Genomic DNA, 17,825 nt, shown 5'->3' with positions numbered 1-17,825 from the left:
ATCTTATATATTGGGCTCAGACCCAAGGTCATAGACTATTTCTGCAGCCTAACCTACCAATCAGTCCTTTAACATAGAACTAACTATACAAGGATCCTCCCTCCTCCAACTCCAGATACCTTCAGTCCTTTCTCAGTATGTCTGAGAGCCACGGTAGCATTTGTATCTCTCAAGATCACCCTCTGTAAGGACGTCATCTCTCCCGGAGATGTCCCACATCTCTTAAGGTCACCAAGAGGATTTGGTCCTATTCTTGGAATTGACAGTGTTATGCCCTGCTAGCACTTACATGATGTGTTAATTCCAATGATAACTTTATCAATGTTTGTATCCACTACCATGCCCAAATCTGAACTAGAGCTTCTAGAACTAGTTTATAGGTTTCTTGAGGGCAGAGATTCATTTCTCCTTGTATGACCCTAGAATCTAGCCTAGTCTCTGGAACATTATTGGTATTTGTTATGTAAGTTGATGATGTTGACTGCCGCTTCAGCTAGGCAATGATGTATCAATGGAAACCATCCCTGTTCTGAGTGTAATAGCTTTGAGTTAACTAGCAATGCATTCTGTGGGGCATGACAAAATATTAAGCTAGCTTCTGGGCAGAGTCTTTGAATTGCTCTGATATTTCAGCATCACTCTGTCAGCTGACATAATGCCACCCCTTTGGGCACAGGAGTTTGTAAAATACCTATCTCTGGGCAGCTACAAAGGCATCTGGATGCTGGCTACATATGCCAATAATATATGTCTAGAGGATTACAAAGCAACATGACTTTATTAAGATGAAAATGAGGCCTGGAGTGGTGGCTCACGCCTGTAATCCCAGCACTTTAGGAGGCGGAGGCAGATGGATCACCTGAGGTCGGGAGTTCGAGACCAGCCTGACCAACATGGAGAAACCCCATCTCTACTAAAAACACAAAATTAGCCGGGTGTGGTGGCACGTGCCTGTAATCCCAGCTACTTGGGAGGCTGAGGCAGGAGAATTGCTTGAACCCGGAGGCAGAGGTTGCAGTGAGCCAAGATCGCACCATTGCACTCCAGCCTGGGCAGCAAGAGCAAAACTCCATCTCAAAAAAACAAAAAATGAAAATGATATTTTTAAACTGACATTGGTTGATGTGAGTAAGGGCCAATGATGGAAGCAGTTTTAGAAGGTGGGAGCTATTAAAGAGATGGAGCCAGGACTTTGTCAGTAGGGGTAAGAAGAAGTAGAACTGGTTGAAATCTGAGAAAGAGCTCAGAACAAGGAACCCAAATAATATTTTTTTAAAAAAAAAGAGGCAGAGCAATAAGATAGGGTTTTCTAGTCAGTGGAGGTGGCAGCAGCATTGAGCCTTTGAATGGAGAACTGGACCAGTGGGGCCATTCTCTACAATTGATGACCAATTCAAGCCTAAGAAATGCAGTCCATGAAGTATTATTCACCTACCACTTGTAGCCAGTTTCCTGGAAGTCTTCTGGCTATGTGGAAGCAGGAAGCTGAGAAGCATGGTCCCTTTCCTCTCCTAATCATCTCACCCTCTGATGCATGTACGTCTCTCTACCTTTGGCTTTTCCCCGAGGCTACTCCCACTACCATCAAACTTTTCATAATCCCTGGTTGCTTAGGAAGAGAGGAGACAGGTAAGAGCAATATCATCTTCAATAGTGGACATGGTCTTCCCTCCCTCTCCAAGTGGAAAGTCTAATGACTTCTAAGGTTTACCTCTTCATCTAACCTCCCAAGTTTTCTCTTAAAGAAGATAATTTCTAGTGTTTTTATGGTGTTAGGCCTTATGTTTAAGTCTTTAATCCATCTGGAGTCAATTTTAGTGTAAGGTGTCAGGAAGGGGTTGAGTTTCTGCTTTCTGCATATGGTTAGCCAGTTTTCCCAACACCACTTATTGAACAGGGAATCCTTTCCCCATTGCTTGTTTTTATCAGGTTTGTCAAAGATCGGATGGTTGTAGATATGTTGTGTTGCCTCTGACGCCTCTGTTCTGTTCCATTGGTCTATATCTCTGTTTTGGTACCAGTACCATGCTGTTTTGATTACCGTAGCCTTGTAGTAGAGTTTGAAGTCCGGTAGTGTGATGCCTCCTGCTTTGTTCTTTTTGCTTAGAATTGACTTGGCTATGCGGGCTCTCTTTTGGTTCCATATGAAGTTTAAGGTGGTTTTTTCCAGTTCTGTGAAGAAGATCATTGGTAGCTTGATGGGGATAGCACTGAATCTGTAAATTACTTTGGGCAGTATGGCCATTTTCACGATATTAATTCTTCCTAACCATGAATATGGAAACCTAGGCAAAACCATTCAGGACATAGGCGTAGGCAAGGACTTTATGACCAAAACACCAAAAGCATTGGCAACAAAAGCCAAAATAGACAAATGGGACCTAATCAAACTCCACAGCTTCTGCACGGCAAAAGAAACAGTCAATAGAGTGAATTGGCAACCAACAGAATGGGAAAAAATTTTTGCAGCCTACCCATCTGACAAAGGGCTCATATCCAGAATTTACAATGAACTAAAACAGATTTACAAGAAAAAAACAAACAAGCCCATTCAAAAATGGGTGAAGGATATGAACAGATACTTTACAAGAAAAGACATACGTGAGGCCAACAAGCATATGAAAAAATGCTCATCATCACTGGTCATTAGAGAAATGCAAATCAAAACTACATTGAGATACCATCTCATGCCAGTTAGAATGGCGATCATTAAAAAATCTGGAGAAAATAGATGCTGGAGAGGATGTGGAGAAATAGGAACACTTTTACACTGTTGGTGGGAGTGTAAATTAGTTCAACCACTGTGGAAAACAGTGTGGCGATTCCTCAAGGACCTAGAAATAGAAATTCCATTTGACCCAGCAATCCCATTACTGGGCATATATCCAAAGGATTATAAATCGTTCTACTATAAGGACACATGCACACGAATGTTCATTGCAGCACAGTTTACAATAGCAAAGACCTGGAACCAACCCAAATGCCCATCGATGATAGACTGGACAGGAAAAATGTGGCACATATACACCATGGAATATTATGCAGCCATTAAAAATGAGGAGTTCGCGTCCTTTGTAGGGACATGGATGAACCTGGAAACCATCATTCTCAGCAAACTGACACAAGAACACAAAACCAAACACCACATGTTCTCACTCATAGGAGGGTGTTGAACAAGGAGAACACATGGACACAGGGAGGGGAGCACTATACACGGGGGTCTGTTGCGGGGGAGTAGGAGGGACAGTGGGGGGGGGAGTTGGGGAGGGATAGCATGGGGAGAAATGCCAGATATGGGTGAGGGGGAGGGAGGCAGCAAATCACACTGCCATGAATGCACCTATGCAACAACTTTTCATGTTTTTCACATGTACCCCAAAACCTAAAATGCAATAAAAAAAAAAAAAAGAAGATAATTTCTTCCCTTCCCCAAAACTACTTTATCCAAATCTGGCTACCAACATCTCTGATACTGATCTTCCTTACAACGTTCATTCTGTCCTGATACAAAACAGTTTTCTCTCTGGTCAAGGTCAAATCCTCTCTTACTAATTTTTAGCACTTCTTGTCTACTTCCCTCCTGATCTGATACTCTAGTCAGTCACTAGACTCTAGTCTTTTGGTGCCAATGCCAAGTTTCTCATGCAATCCATGCATTTTTCTTTAATCAGTATAGCTTGGAGGAATCCAAGAGCCCCTTAGAGTTACAAGTATAGAATGCCTGGGGGTCCTCTCAAATTTTATTAGATTTCCAACCTTTCACCCGGTGGTCTATAGAACCATTTTGGTGCTCCAATGAGTTACAGAGTGATAAGTCAATCCAAATCTCCTTTTCCGTTGAACCATTCTTGTTACTCTGCTGAGCATATACTAAATTTATTGAATACACTCATCAAATATTTACTAAGTAAATACAGCAGTTTATATAATACTTGAATAAAAATTCAATAAAGATATTTGCATTTTTTTTTTTTTCTTTTATGTCCTCACTGCCTAGAAACAGACTTGGCACCTAATAGACCCTCAATAAATATTTCCTGTTGCCCTCAAAGTGATTTACTTCCAGCATAAAGAGACAGACAATAAATAAAGTTGGTTAAATTTGATAAGTGGTTTGAAGAAAAATACAGCAGAGCAACAGGGAGACAGAGTGATGGGGTATGCTGTAAGGTGATCAAGGAAGATATCTCTGATAAGGGAGCATTTGGGAAGAGACCTTAATGAAATGAAGTATGAGCTATGAGAATGTCTAGGGAAAAAAGAAACAGAAAATTCAAAGGCTCTGAAGCAGAAGAATGTTTGGTATGTTCCAGAAAGATCAGTGTGGCTGGGAGCAGAGTAAGAAGAGGAAGAGGGAAGGAGATGAGGTCAGAAAGCAAAATCCAGTCTAGAGCCTTGTTGGCCAAGGTAAGGACTCTGGCTTTTATTCTGCATGAGATGGGGGACCATTGGAGGATTTTGAGCAGAGGAATGATTGGATCTGATATATGTTTAACAGCATTCCTCTGGCTGCCCTATTGAAAATAGATACAGGAGGAAAAGATACAAGCAGGAAGAATCTTTAGGAGAGTATTACAATAATCCAGGCAAGAGATGATGGTGGCTTAGACCAGGATGGAAGCAGTGTGGGTGGGGAGAAGTGGTCAGATTCTAGAGAGATTTTGAAGGAATGGCTGAAGAATTTTCAGATTGATTAGATAAGGCGTATGACAGACAAAGAAGAGGCATCAATGATCCCAGGGTTTTGGACTTAAGGAACTAAACAAGTAGAATTGCCATTTCTGAGATGGGGAAAAAAGGAGGAGAAGCAGTGTAGAGGAATATGGGGAAAGAGTTTAGTTAGGCTTGTTAAATTTGAGATACCTATTAGAGGCCAAGTGGATATATAAGTCTACACTATACATCACTGTGTATCATGACAATGAGATGACTCTCTTTTGTACAAATAAAGGACTTCTTATTGAAGAAGTGAGTCAGTCCGTAAACTGCTATGAACAGAATAAGAGGTAGAATGGAATAGGTAAATCATAGTGGGGTAAGTTAAGGCCAAAAAAAATCTATGCCAAGAGATTTTTTTTAAATCTTATCAGGTGTTGATTCTAAATTCACAAATTAATTGATATAATAAAAATTTAGCTATCTAAACTCAGGTTTGCCTCACAAGTGTCAAAGAACAAGTCATTTACCTTGAAGAGTTAAGAACATGGTAGGAGTTTGTGACCAGCCTGGGCAACATGGTGAAACCCCATCTCTACCAAGAATACAAAAAAAAATTAGCAGGACATGGTGGCACACACCTGTGGTCCCAGCTACTCAGGAGGCTGAAGTGGGAGAATCGCTTGAGCCCAAGAGGCAGAGGTTACAGCAAGCCAAGATCGTGCCACTGCACTTCAGCCTAGGCAACAGAGTGAGACTCTGTCAACAACAAAAAAAAGAAAGTCTAGACCCCACTTCATTTGTTTGGTCATTCATCATTTAACAAATGTTTTTTACAGGTGCACACCAGCTAATTTTTGTATTTTTAGTAAAGACGGGGTTTCACTATGTTGGCCAGGCTGGTCTCAAACTTCTGACCTCATTACAGGCACGAGCCACCGCACCACACCTGGCCTAGACTTTCTTTCTAGGATATTAAGCTTAATGATCTCCACAAATCCCTGTGGGAGAAAAAAAAAATTTTAAATGGTTCATTAACTCTTGGAAAAGGAAGGGATATGGTGATCCTTAGGAGCCTGCATAGGTTCACCAAGGATAAATCAGACTGCAGAAGCCTATTTTCCTGTTTTCATCAGACTATTAAACTAGTCGATTAGAGGCATAGCATATGCATAGTCTATCCTGACTTTTTTTTTTTTCTTTTGAGACAGAATCTCTCTCTGTTGCCCAAATTGGAGTACAGTGGCGCCATCTTGGCTCACTGCAACCTCTGCGTCCCCGGTTCAAGCAATTCTTCTGCCTCAGCCTCCGGAGTAGCTGGGACTACAGGCGCATGCCACCATGCCCAGCTAATTTTTATATTTTTAGTAAATACGGAGTTTCACCATGTTGGCCAGGATGATCTCAATCTCTTGACCTCGTGATCCACCCGCCTCGGCCTTCCAAGGTGCTGGGACTAAAAGTGTGAGCCACCGCGCCCAGCCTATCTTGCCTTTTAAAAAGAAAGTCAGTGACAATATCCAGGGTATATTCAATCTTTTTGACTCACCTTTCAAGAATGACTAGGTTCATCTCAATTTCTCATTCAAATTACTTTATAAATGAAGGCACTGACTAGCTAAGCAGGAGTCGCAAACACAGGGTTAGTTTCAACTCCTAGAAAAGAAGTGAATTTCATTTTCTTTACTACATCTCTTCCTTGAATTCACTGTCTTGAGTTGGCCAGAAGTATTTCAGATCATTTAAGTTTATTTGTACTAATTATTTCAGGCCTTTGATTGTTGTTGTTCTGCAAAGAAAGTATGATACCTTCCTTGTGGGTGTTGAGTCACAACAGTTCTAGAAATCTGTGCCAGGATTTCCTGCTGAGTCTTTCCGATGTGTTTCTGAAGTAATAATAGCTCCAGGTGGCTTTTTGATCATCTCTTGCACAGCCCTCCAGAAATCCACAGAACTTTATTTTCTAGTTAGAATGAAATGTAGAATGTATTCGGGAGGTCATGAGGTCTCAGAATCAGGTAAAATGAATCCAGAATTCCCAAGGAGGTAGTTTCCACATTTCACAAATATTGTTGTAAAAAAATCTGTTCTCTTCCTATTGGAGCATTTTCAGGAGTTAATAAAAATTTTAATATCTCTCCACACCCGCCTGCCTTCCATGTTTCTGTCCTGGTAAGGGAATAAAAGTGCAGCATTGTGTAATAGAAAAGGTACTGGACTGAGTTGCAATTTCTTGATTCCAATCTCATTGTCACTGCCACCTTACCAGCCATGTGATCTTGGAGAAGTCACATACCTCTAAGCTTCATTTTTCTTGTCTATAAAATAGGGATAATTAGCCCTGCTAACCTCACAGACTTCCTGTATTTATCAAAAGTGTTAATGTCTGCAAAAGTACCTCATCTTATTTTATTTTATTTTATTTATTTTATTTTATTTTATTTTTGAGAGTGAGTCTCACTCTGTCACCCAAGCTGGAGTGCAGTGATGTGATCTCAGCTCACTGCAATCTCCACCTTCTGGGTTCAAGCAATTCTCCTGCCTCAGACTCCCAAGTAGCTGGGATTACAGGCACCCACCACCACACCTGGCTAATTTTTATATTTTAGTAGAGACAGGGTTTCACCTTGTTGGCCAGGCTGATCTCAGGCTCCTGACCTCAAGTGATCTGCACGCCTCAGCCTCCCAAAGTGCTGGGATTACAGCCATGAGCCACCACACCTGGCCTGCAAAAATACTTCAAAAATTATTAATTGCTATTACTGTGCTCTTTCTGGAAAATGAACATACTAGTATGGTCTGCCAGGCATTTGGGGCACTCACATTCCCTAATTTATGGACAACAATTATAATTTCTTCAAAAATGCTCTCTTTCAGCCAAATTGCCCATTTTCATTCTCACTCATGCTACCCAAGCCCATAGGAAGATGACTCGAAGCCTCACACTATGGCCTACCTCATCACAGCAAATGATCAACATCTGCACATTGCTCTGTGGCATTATCTCACTCTGGCTGGCTGGCTGTATTTATGTATCCCTTTTTGTTAGTATGTCTTAGAAATTTTTCTTCTTTGTAGTTTACTTTTGGACATAAAAAACTTAGCGTTCTTTTCTACTATTACCAAAGAGCAGAGGGAAAAACAAGATTGAAATATATCCTTTGTACTTCATTTTTTAAAAATAATAATGGAATGGGGCATAGCTACTATTAAATTGATACAGATGAACATGAGAGGCTATGGTGTCAAAGAAAACAGACTTTTTGCCTGTACAAATGTTAGCTAGAATTAAGAATTGCCCTCATTTTAGTATTGCTCTTGCATTTATTGCTTTTTGTGAGCCATCACGATGGATTTTAAATGAGAGAGTAAAATCACTTTGATAGCTGATAGAGTTTCAGGGGCTTGTTCACAAGACAAAATTAAAGCTTTTGAAGGCTTACCATGTGTGTGGACTTGAAGAGGATTGTTGATTTCAGCTGTAGAATCCCCAAGGTTGCCTGCTGGTAGTGAATACCAACAGCTTAAGTGCCCACAGCAGAACACTCTGGAGAGTGGCTTTATATCAAATAAAACATTAAGTAAGCTAAAACATCTTAGCTTGCTCATACTCCAAAATATACTTTAAAGCTGTATTTTCATTGGTGGAACTAGCCCTGCAGTAAATGATCTCAACAGGCCATCACCACTAACACTTGGTTAACAAGCATTTTTAGAATACCAACTACTTGTAAGACATTGTACCAGGTTCTGTAATTGGTATAGCTACCAAACTCCTGTACTTAGTATGTAAGGCCTAAATTTAACTGGGTATAGAGGTTAAACATTAAGATGCTTAAAATATTTGTGGAGTTTTTTAAATTACAAAAACAATACATACATCATAAAAAATATAAGCAATGCAGAATCAGGAAAGGTATAATGTGGACATGCCCTCCCCACCTCCTACCCCACTACAATAATGCTTATAAAGGTAAGACATCTTTGAGGAATAGCTCACTTGCCTAAAGGAGGTGACAGGCCCACCTGACCTGACATTCTCTAAAAGTTCTTCCTGTCTACTCACTCTCTCAAAAATTCCTTCTAGTTATTTTTTTCCTCAATACTAGGGAAATTTGTGAACTCTAAGCCAGGAGATCTAGATTCTAATTCCAGCCCTGCCATTAGTAGTTATAGTAGCAGGATGACCTTGGGAAAGTATTACTTCACTTCTCTGATCTTAGTTTCTTCTAAAGGGTTAAACTAGAATCAGTGATTCTCAACTGGAGTGTAAGAGATTCAAAAGCATATAAGGAGTATTTTCGAAGCATGCATACTCCTGGGAATTCTGACCACTCTACACCCCATTAAGAAAGCTATACTGAGGAAGGTACTATTACTGATGAGAGTGTATCATACCCTTCAGATGTATTAGGGTAAGAACAAGATGTTGAACTACTAGAATAGATGGTTGAATTGTTTCCTTCCAACTCTGATATAACTTTACTAACTATTCCTGACTTCTATAATATAATGATAATAGCTAGGCTAGTTTTAGCCAATCAGATGATGTCTAGATGATTAAATACTCAGGGTTTCAATTTGGATGGTCAATGAGCCTTTTCATTAGCATCCCTGAGAAGGCTCAATAAGGATTAAGAGTATGTAGATGCTTTCATGAAGTGAAGGCTAAGAAGGTTAATCTGTTGGCTGAGTGGTGAACTGCTAGCTCTCTTCTGTATGGCTCCTCAAAATATCACAGACAGATATAAATGTGTGGTCAGAAGGCACCTGTTGGCTCTGTAGTGTGTTACTTACACAACCCTGCCTCACTCTAGATTCTACTCCTTGATCTGTAGGGCTTCTTCAGTCTCAAATATAAGGAACTACTACAGCTTCCTTTAAAAAAAAAAAAAAACTCATTCATTCAGTAAATGTTTATTAAGCACCAAATTTGTTGTTAAATCAATGTTTGTTGATCACCCTTACAGACACTAGGGTCACAGTAGTGAAAAAAGATAAGACCCTATCCTAATCAAACTCACAGTGGATGATTTCAGTACAGCATAGTGAGTCATATAATAGGGTAAGCACAGGGTGCTACAGGACACATTGGCACCTGATCTAGACTTGGGAGGACAGGGAATGTCTCCTAATAAGTGTAACATCTGAGCTGCAAACTAATGGATGTTAGAGTTAGCCAAATGAAGATTTGAGGGAAGTGTGCACCAGTCAGAGGGAACATACACGTTGGAAGACTTAGAGTAAAGAGGGAGTGTGGCTCATTTAAGGAACTGAAAGAAGTTTGTATAGTTGTAGCTTAGAGATCTAAAGGGAAAATGATAATAAATGAGCTGGCCAAAGGGGTCAAATCATGCAGGGCTTTGAAATTCATTTTATGGAATTTAGAAACTATCCTAAAGGCAATGGGGAAGTACAGGATCACTGTCAAAAATAGATTATATGGCAAATATCTTCAAATGCTAAACGCACATACTCTAATCCAGCAATTCCACTCTATTTCTAGATATACTCACACACACTGGAAGTCATTTATCAATGAAGATATTCTTTACTATACTATTTGTAATAGCAGAGAATTGGAAATACATGTCCATTATTTGGGAATTCATTAAATAAATTATGATAAATCTGTTACTGGTCATCATGGTTGCTCTGAGGAAGAAAACTGAGTGTTTGGTGCTGAGGTGAGGAGGGAATTGACTAGTTGAACGTGTGCATGTTCTACCAATTTAAAATAAACAGATAAAATTTAATTTTAAAAACAATCTGGGCACTATGGCTCATGCCTATAATCCCAGTACTTTGGGAGGCCAAGGTCAGAGGATGTTTGAGGCCAGGAGTATGCAGCCTGGACAACATAGTGAGACTGCATCTCTACAAAATTTTTTTTTTAATTAGCAAAGTGTGGTGGCATGCACCTGTAGTCCTAGTTACATGGAAGTCTAAGGTGGGAGGATTGCTTGAGCCCAGGATTTCCAGGTTTCAGTGAGCTATGATCGAGCCTCTGCACCCCAGGCTGACTGACAGTGCAAGACTGTGTCTCAAAAAAATAAAAACTAAAAAACAAAAATAAATAAAATGGGTATAATATGCCATTTTCTACTCATTACGTAAATACATTAGCAACAATTTTATAATACATTAACATCCTATTATAATTAGGAGATGGAAAAGCTCATATATTGCTGGAAGAAATGTAAATTGTTATAACCATTTTGGATCTCAATCTCTCCAGTAAAATTAAACATTAGGATACCTTTGATCCAGCATTCACTGTATTGGAAATCTATCCTACAAAAATGAGAATTCTAGTATATGGTAACACATAAAAGGGTATTAATTATATCACTGTTTTATTAGCAAAAGGAAGGATAACTCTAACATCTATGAATAAGAAAATGGTTAAACTATGACATAGCCATACTATTGAATATTATGCATATTATTCTTCAATAGAATAATAGTAATATTATTTCTATTAAAAGGAATGAGTTAAATTTCTATATAGGGATCTGAAGTAGCCATGTTCTATTGCTAGGTTTAAAAATGCAAATTTCAAAGCTGGAGGCATCATGCTACCTGACTTCAAACTATATTACAAGGCTACTGTAATAAAAACACCATGGTACTGGTACGAAAATAGCGATACAGATCAATGGAACAGAACAGAGGCCTCAGAAAGAACACCACACAACTACAAGCATCTGATCTTTGACAAACCTAACAAAAACAAGCAATGGGGAAAGGATTCCCTGTTTAATAAATGGTGGTGGGAAAACTGGGTAGCCATATGTAGAAAGCTGAAACTGAATCCCTTCCTTACACCTTACACAAAAATTAACTCTAGATGGATTAAAGATTTAAACATGAGACCTAACACCATAAAAACTCTAGAAGAAAACCTAGGCAGTACCTTTCAGGACATAGGCATGGGCAAGGACTTCATGACTAAAACACCAAAAGCAACAGCAGCAAAAGCCAAAATAGACAAATGGGATCTAATTAAACTTAAGAGCTTCTGCACAGCAAAAGAAGCTATCAATAGAGTGAACTGGCAACCAACAGAATGGAAACAAAATTTTGCAATCTACCCATCTGATAAAGGGCTAATACCCAGAATCTAAAGAGAACTTAAACAAATTTACAAGAAAAAAACAAACAACCCTATCAAAAAGGGGGCAAAGGATACGAACAGACACTTTTCAAAAGAAGACATTTATGCAGCTAACAAACATATGAAAAAAATCACTGGTCATTAGAGAAATGCAAACCAAAACCACATTGAGATACCACCTCACACCTGTAAGAATGGCGATCATTAAAAAATCAGGAGACGACAGATGCTGGAGAGGATGTGGAGAAAAAGGAACACTTTTACACTGTTGATAGGAGTGTAAATTAGTTCAACCATTCTGGAAGACAGTGTGGTAATTCCTCAAGGACCTAGAAATAGAAATACCATGTGACCAGCAATCCCATTACTGAGTATATACCCAAAGGATTATAAATCATTCTTTTATAATGACACATGCACACATATGTTTATTGCAGCACTGTTCACAATAGCAAAGACTTGGAATCAACCCAAATGCCCATCAATGATAGACTGGATAAAGAAAATGTGGCACATATATACACCATGGAATACTATGTAGCCATAAAAAAGGATGAGTTCATGTCCTTTGCAGGGACATGGATGAAACCATCATTCTCAGCAAACTAACACAAGAACAGAAAACCAAACCCCACATGTTCTCACTCATAAGTGGGTGTTGAACAATGAGAACACATGGACACAGAGAGGGGAACATCACACACTAGGGCCTTGGGGGTGGGGAGCTAGGGGAGGGATAGCAGTGGATAGGGAGATTGGGGAAGGATAGCATTAGGAGAAATACCTAATGTAGATGATGGGGCGATGGATGCAGCAAACCACCACCATGGCACAGGTATACCTATGTAACAAACCTGCATGATCTGCACATGTACCCCAGAACTTAATGTATAATAAATTTTTTTAAAATGCAAGTTTCAGAGTAATGTGTATAATATGATCCCATTTTCATAAAGATTGTAATATGTATTTTTTATTTTATATATAAACATATATAAAAATATTTTATAAATATATATATGGGTGTGTGTGTGTATGTGTATATATATATATATATATAAACATAGGAACAGATGTGGGAAGGGGAAGCATCAAACAGTGAATATCAATTACCTTGGGTGGAAGAAAGTTGGATGGGAAGGGAATAACTATTAAGTGGTTCTTTATGTAGTTCTTTATGTAGTTTGATTTGTTACAGTAACATGTATAAAATAATTTATAAGAATATAATTTAAAAGTGGTTAAAGTGCAGAGAAAAAAATGGACTGGAGAGGGCATGATGAAGACAAAGACGGCAGGAGATTGCTGTAATGATACACAAAAGGAATGATGGTGGCTGAATTAGAGTAGCAGCAATAATGACAGAAGTAGATAGATTGAGTTCATAGATAGAAAAATCAGGACTTGGTGATTTGATTGAAGGGAGAAAAAGAAGAGTCAAGGAAGCCACCCAGGTTTCTGGCAAGGTACTATACTATTCACTGAGATAATGATCGGGGAAGAAGATGTGTGGTTTTGGACAGGTTGAGTTTCAGATACCAGTGGGAAATTCAAGAGGTATAAACTTGTAAGCAGTCCGAGATATGCATCTGAAGCTCAAAAGAGATAGCTGGGCTGAAAATATAGATATGGAAATAATTAGCTACATTAGGACTCTCTCAGTTAAAAGTGACAGATAGCTGGCCTAAATTGGCTTAAGATTTCAAAAAAGAAGGAGGGGAGGATTTATTGGCTCATTTAACTGCAAAGTCCTTAATGAAGCTGACTTAAAACGTGGCTTAACCTTGGGGCTTAAATGATATCGTCAGGACTTTCTCAGCTCTGCTTTCCTTTGTATCGGCCTCATTCTTTATGTAGCTTCTTGCTATGAGGTGACAGAAATAGCTACTAGAAGCTCTAGGCTTACCTCTTACCAATTCAACAAGCCCAGTGGAAAGAGGATGCCTTATCCATCCACTGAATTCAGTAAGAAAGATGTTGTTGGCAATGTTGGTGAGAGCCGTTTTAGTACAGTAGTTGGGGCAGAAGCGTTCATGATGAAACCAGATAAGGAATTAGAAAATAGCAAATATAAACAAAAGAGAGGAGGAGAATAGAGTAATAGCTAGAGATTCATTAAGCATCTATTATGGGGAAGACACTGTGTTTACACCCAGGGACACAAAGATGCATAAAATATGGGGTTTTTTAAGCTCTGGAAGCCCACAGCCTTCACAAAAGAGAAAATCTTATAACTAATTCAAAAAGGTAATAGATAAGTACTTATATGGAAGTATGGTAACATTGCAGTGGGAGCATAGAGGAGGGAACCACAGAATGGTCAACCAAATACATTAAATATATCTTTGAGGAGAAGTGCACAATGGCCGGCACATACTAGGTATGTATATATGATGAATTAGGGGACAATTATGTTTTGGGTGAATGGGACTTTGATGAAGGAAGGTAGACAGCCCATTTCTAACAAAGGGAACAGCAAGTACAAAGCTAACCAATCCCTTAGGTTTACTGGTTTCCTCTTGGCATGAGGCTTGGAATAAGTGCTGAGGGAAAGCCAAAACTGTTGGGCAGAGAAAATGTGTCAAGAGGCCAAAACAGCCTAAGGGGGCCTTCAAATGCCCATTCAGGTACTTAATAAGTGGCCTTTCAATCCCAAATTATCTTGGCATCTTCCCTAACTCACTACTTCTCTCCTCTAGCCTCCATACACAGAAATAAATGTTAGCAAGTCAAGCACAATCCTTCCTTGATATAAATACAAAACATAAGCCATGTATAACGGTTCTTAACACTGTTAACAAATTTCTCTGATCTACTATACCAATATCTGGTGCAAAGTAGCAAAATACATTTAGTCCCTTGATGTAATTTAGAAGCAATGATTGATCCTACTTTCTTCCTTGTGTAGGACTCTTAGCTGACTTAGAGAACATAGGTCCTATATAATTAACATGTTCACAAATGTAGAGAGAGCTGTTTTTGAAATGGTGAAATACCCAGGACGCTTTGCTATAGGCTTATGAATCTTGGCTGCATTTTACTACTGCTTCCAGTACATAGCTCCTTTAATGAACCTAGCACTATGGTCACTTGTTTAGGGTCTAGTCATGCTGAATTCTATATACTGCAAGCCAGAGGTCTAATCAACCTATGCTATTTGTCACATGGTATACTGGAAAGAATGGGTCTTTGTACGGATCTATTCTCCCTGCAGCAAAACAAGTCGCATGCCTGGACTGCTGCCAAAAAGTTAGTAGTGTCATCTGTGTAGATGAAATTCAGCACCTCATTATCTTACATTGTGCCAGAAGAGCGGGAAGAAGATTGACTTGGTAATTTGCTATGTTTCGATCCTAATCTGTTTAGAAATATGATTTCTTTAAAAGGAAATGGAAAAAGAATGTGTTTCTCATGATAGCTTCACAGTATCTCCTGAGAGGATGTTCAGTTATTATAAATACAGCAATTTAATTCTCTCCTTGAATTTTAGATGTATTTCATCTCTTTAAAAAATAAACTGTATTGAAATGATCAGATTACAAAGTATGAATTGTATACTTCCAAAAATGGAATTTTATATTTCAGATTACACAAAAAACTTTTTTCATGAGTCGTAAAGTTATTGGTTTGTATAGTATGTTATTTTTATACATCATCTCCAAAACTCTTTAAAAACATAAGTTTACATTATAACCTATTTAAAGGAGAAAGGCATATTTGTGGTACAAATATTTTTCTCAGAGGTTACTTTCAAGTTTCATTTCAACATTTTAAGTCTAATTTATTCTTCCCACCCTGTAGCATAGTATGCAAAATCCAGAAGCTACGAGAAGCAAGGCCCAAATTTAGTGCAGTAAAGCTTCTAGTACATGGATGAAATATACACATCAGAAAGAAAAAAGTACAAGGCCAGGTGTGGTGGCTCATACCTGTAATCCCAGTACTCTGGAAGACCAAGGCAGGAGGATCTCTTCAGGCCAGGAACTTGAGGCCAGCCTGGGAACACAGCAAGACCTCATCTCAAAAAATTAAAAAAAAAAAATTAGCCAGACTGGGTGGTACATACCTGTAGTCTCAGCTACTTGAGAGGCTGAGGAAGGAGGATCACTTGAGCCCAGGAGTGTGAGGCTGCAGTGAGCTATAACTGTACCACTGCACTCCAGTTTGGGCAATAGAGTGAGGACCTGTCTCAAAAAAAAAGGAAAAATTCGGTTGATATCAAGTTTCTAACCCTTAGCTTCTCTCTGAGACAGCTTGGAGTAAGGAAAGAGCATAGGATTTAAAATCACACAAATTCTAGCTCTACTACTTTTAGCTTTGTGGCCTTGGCAAGTCATGTAGCCTCTCAGGCTAACTTTTCTCATTATATAATGATAGTAATGATATTTCCTTTGATAAGATATTATAAGGATTAGAGATAAAGTAAAATGCCTGAACCAGTGTAGGCACATAACAGGTGCTCAATAATTGGTAATTATTAGTATCAACTGTAAAATTAGAATAGTACTAATCCATTTATTTATCAGGTTATAGGTCGAATGAATGAGAATGCTTTTTTCCAAGCACCTCAATCTCTTAGCTATTTTGTAGTTGAAAAGAAGTTATCCTGCTTATCTCACAGGATTGTGATGACAAAAAAAGGGTAATAAATGCTAAAACACTTAGAAAAACATAAAGTGCTGCTCAACATTGGGACCATTAACGTAAGGGTCCAAACGTCCCTATATACTGAACATCTGACTATATGGTCCAGAACGGGATCTTCATGGTGATTCTTAGTCCTCAACAGACAGCTGTATCTAGCGTGATAAGACAAGGGAATCTCAAAACATTTTACAAAGATTTCTGTCAGGTTTCAAAGTTTGCTGTTAATTAAGTAGACCTTAATTACCCAGAAAACTTATTTCTGTGGAACTCCTTATATGGAGCCAAGGAAGCAAGGTGTTAAACTGTGCATAACTCTATTAGGTGAGGACTATATGGCGTTGTGATTAGAAAGAAATCTGAGGTATAGTGTTCAAGCCAACTCTATAGAAGCCATCTGAAAGGTTATATAATGTATTCTAAAATATTTCATGTGGATTTTCAAAGAATTGAATAACAATCAAATATGCTAAACATAAAAATGACTCAGGACATAGTTTAATAATTCCTGATGCCAGATATATATCAGAATCTATAGGACCTTAGCAATATTATTTATGAATATAAATTATTGATCAAAACTGTACAAGTAAATGTTGAAGAATGGACCGAACCTGATCTGGGTTGAAGTCCTAAGTTTCCTCACTCACTGGTTCTCTAATTTGTAGATAGTCTGCCTCCGTGTCATTTCACTGATTACTATAAGGATCAAATGAAATGTCTGTGCAAATGCTATGCAAACTGTAAAGTGATGTACAAATGTGAAGTATTATTTATCATAAAAGTTGAATACAGAAAAACGATTTGAAACAGTTTATTGGTTTGGGAATGTCAAAGAAATAAGAGATCATAAGAAAACCAAAGGCCTAGTTATGCTTAGTATAACATGCAACATTGCCATGGGGTGGAAACCATAGCAACAAAGTAAGTAATCATATCTTTTCCACCAGACATTCCTAGTTACAGTCTCTTGTTTTACTCAAGCCAGTCCCCCTCTTTGACTGTCTTTTTACTGCCTCACTTGTGATCTTTATTCATCTTTCCAAGATCCAGCTGTAGACTTCATAGCCTTTAAGAGGCCTTGATAAACCTCTATCCAGAGAGCTCATCTTCTTGCTTTACATTCTTCCATGTCCATGCTTAAGATACTTATATTTTCTAGGTCTTTTTCTTTTTTTAAAAAAAAGAGAAAAAAGAAAGAAAGAAAGAAAAGAATAAAGAAAGTGAGAAAGAAAAAAAAAGAATGAAAGAAAGAAAGAGGAAGAGAAAGAGGGAGAGAGAACGGGAATCTTGCTCTTTTGCCCAGGCTAGAATGCAGTCTAAAAATAAGTATTAAAAACCTCTTTTATGCCAATAATTGTGCTTAACAATGGAGACAGGATAGAATAAGGGAGGAAAATAAAAAACA

General features: G+C 38.5%; 1 protein-coding gene and 1 long non-coding RNA gene across 8 annotated transcripts in view; one reads left to right on the top strand and one right to left on the bottom strand.

Annotated features, from left to right (window-relative positions):
- EDA (ectodysplasin A) overlaps nucleotides 1–17,825 on the top strand; it is a 419,967-nt gene that overhangs the window by 329,868 nt on the left and 72,274 nt on the right. The gene's annotated exons all lie outside the window — the stretch shown is intronic.
- Nucleotides 1–17,825, bottom strand: part of LOC105722981 (uncharacterized) — a 78,906-nt gene that overhangs the window by 24,536 nt on the left and 36,545 nt on the right. The gene's annotated exons all lie outside the window — the stretch shown is intronic.

Source organism: Aotus nancymaae, unplaced genomic scaffold, assembly GCF_030222135.1.
Source record: "Aotus nancymaae isolate 86718 unplaced genomic scaffold, 86718_ANA_hifiasm-v0.15.2.pri h1tg000081l, whole genome shotgun sequence".
Taxonomy (NCBI): Eukaryota; Metazoa; Chordata; class Mammalia; order Primates; family Aotidae; genus Aotus; species Aotus nancymaae.
This window is presented reverse-complemented; position numbering and strand designations above follow the sequence as displayed.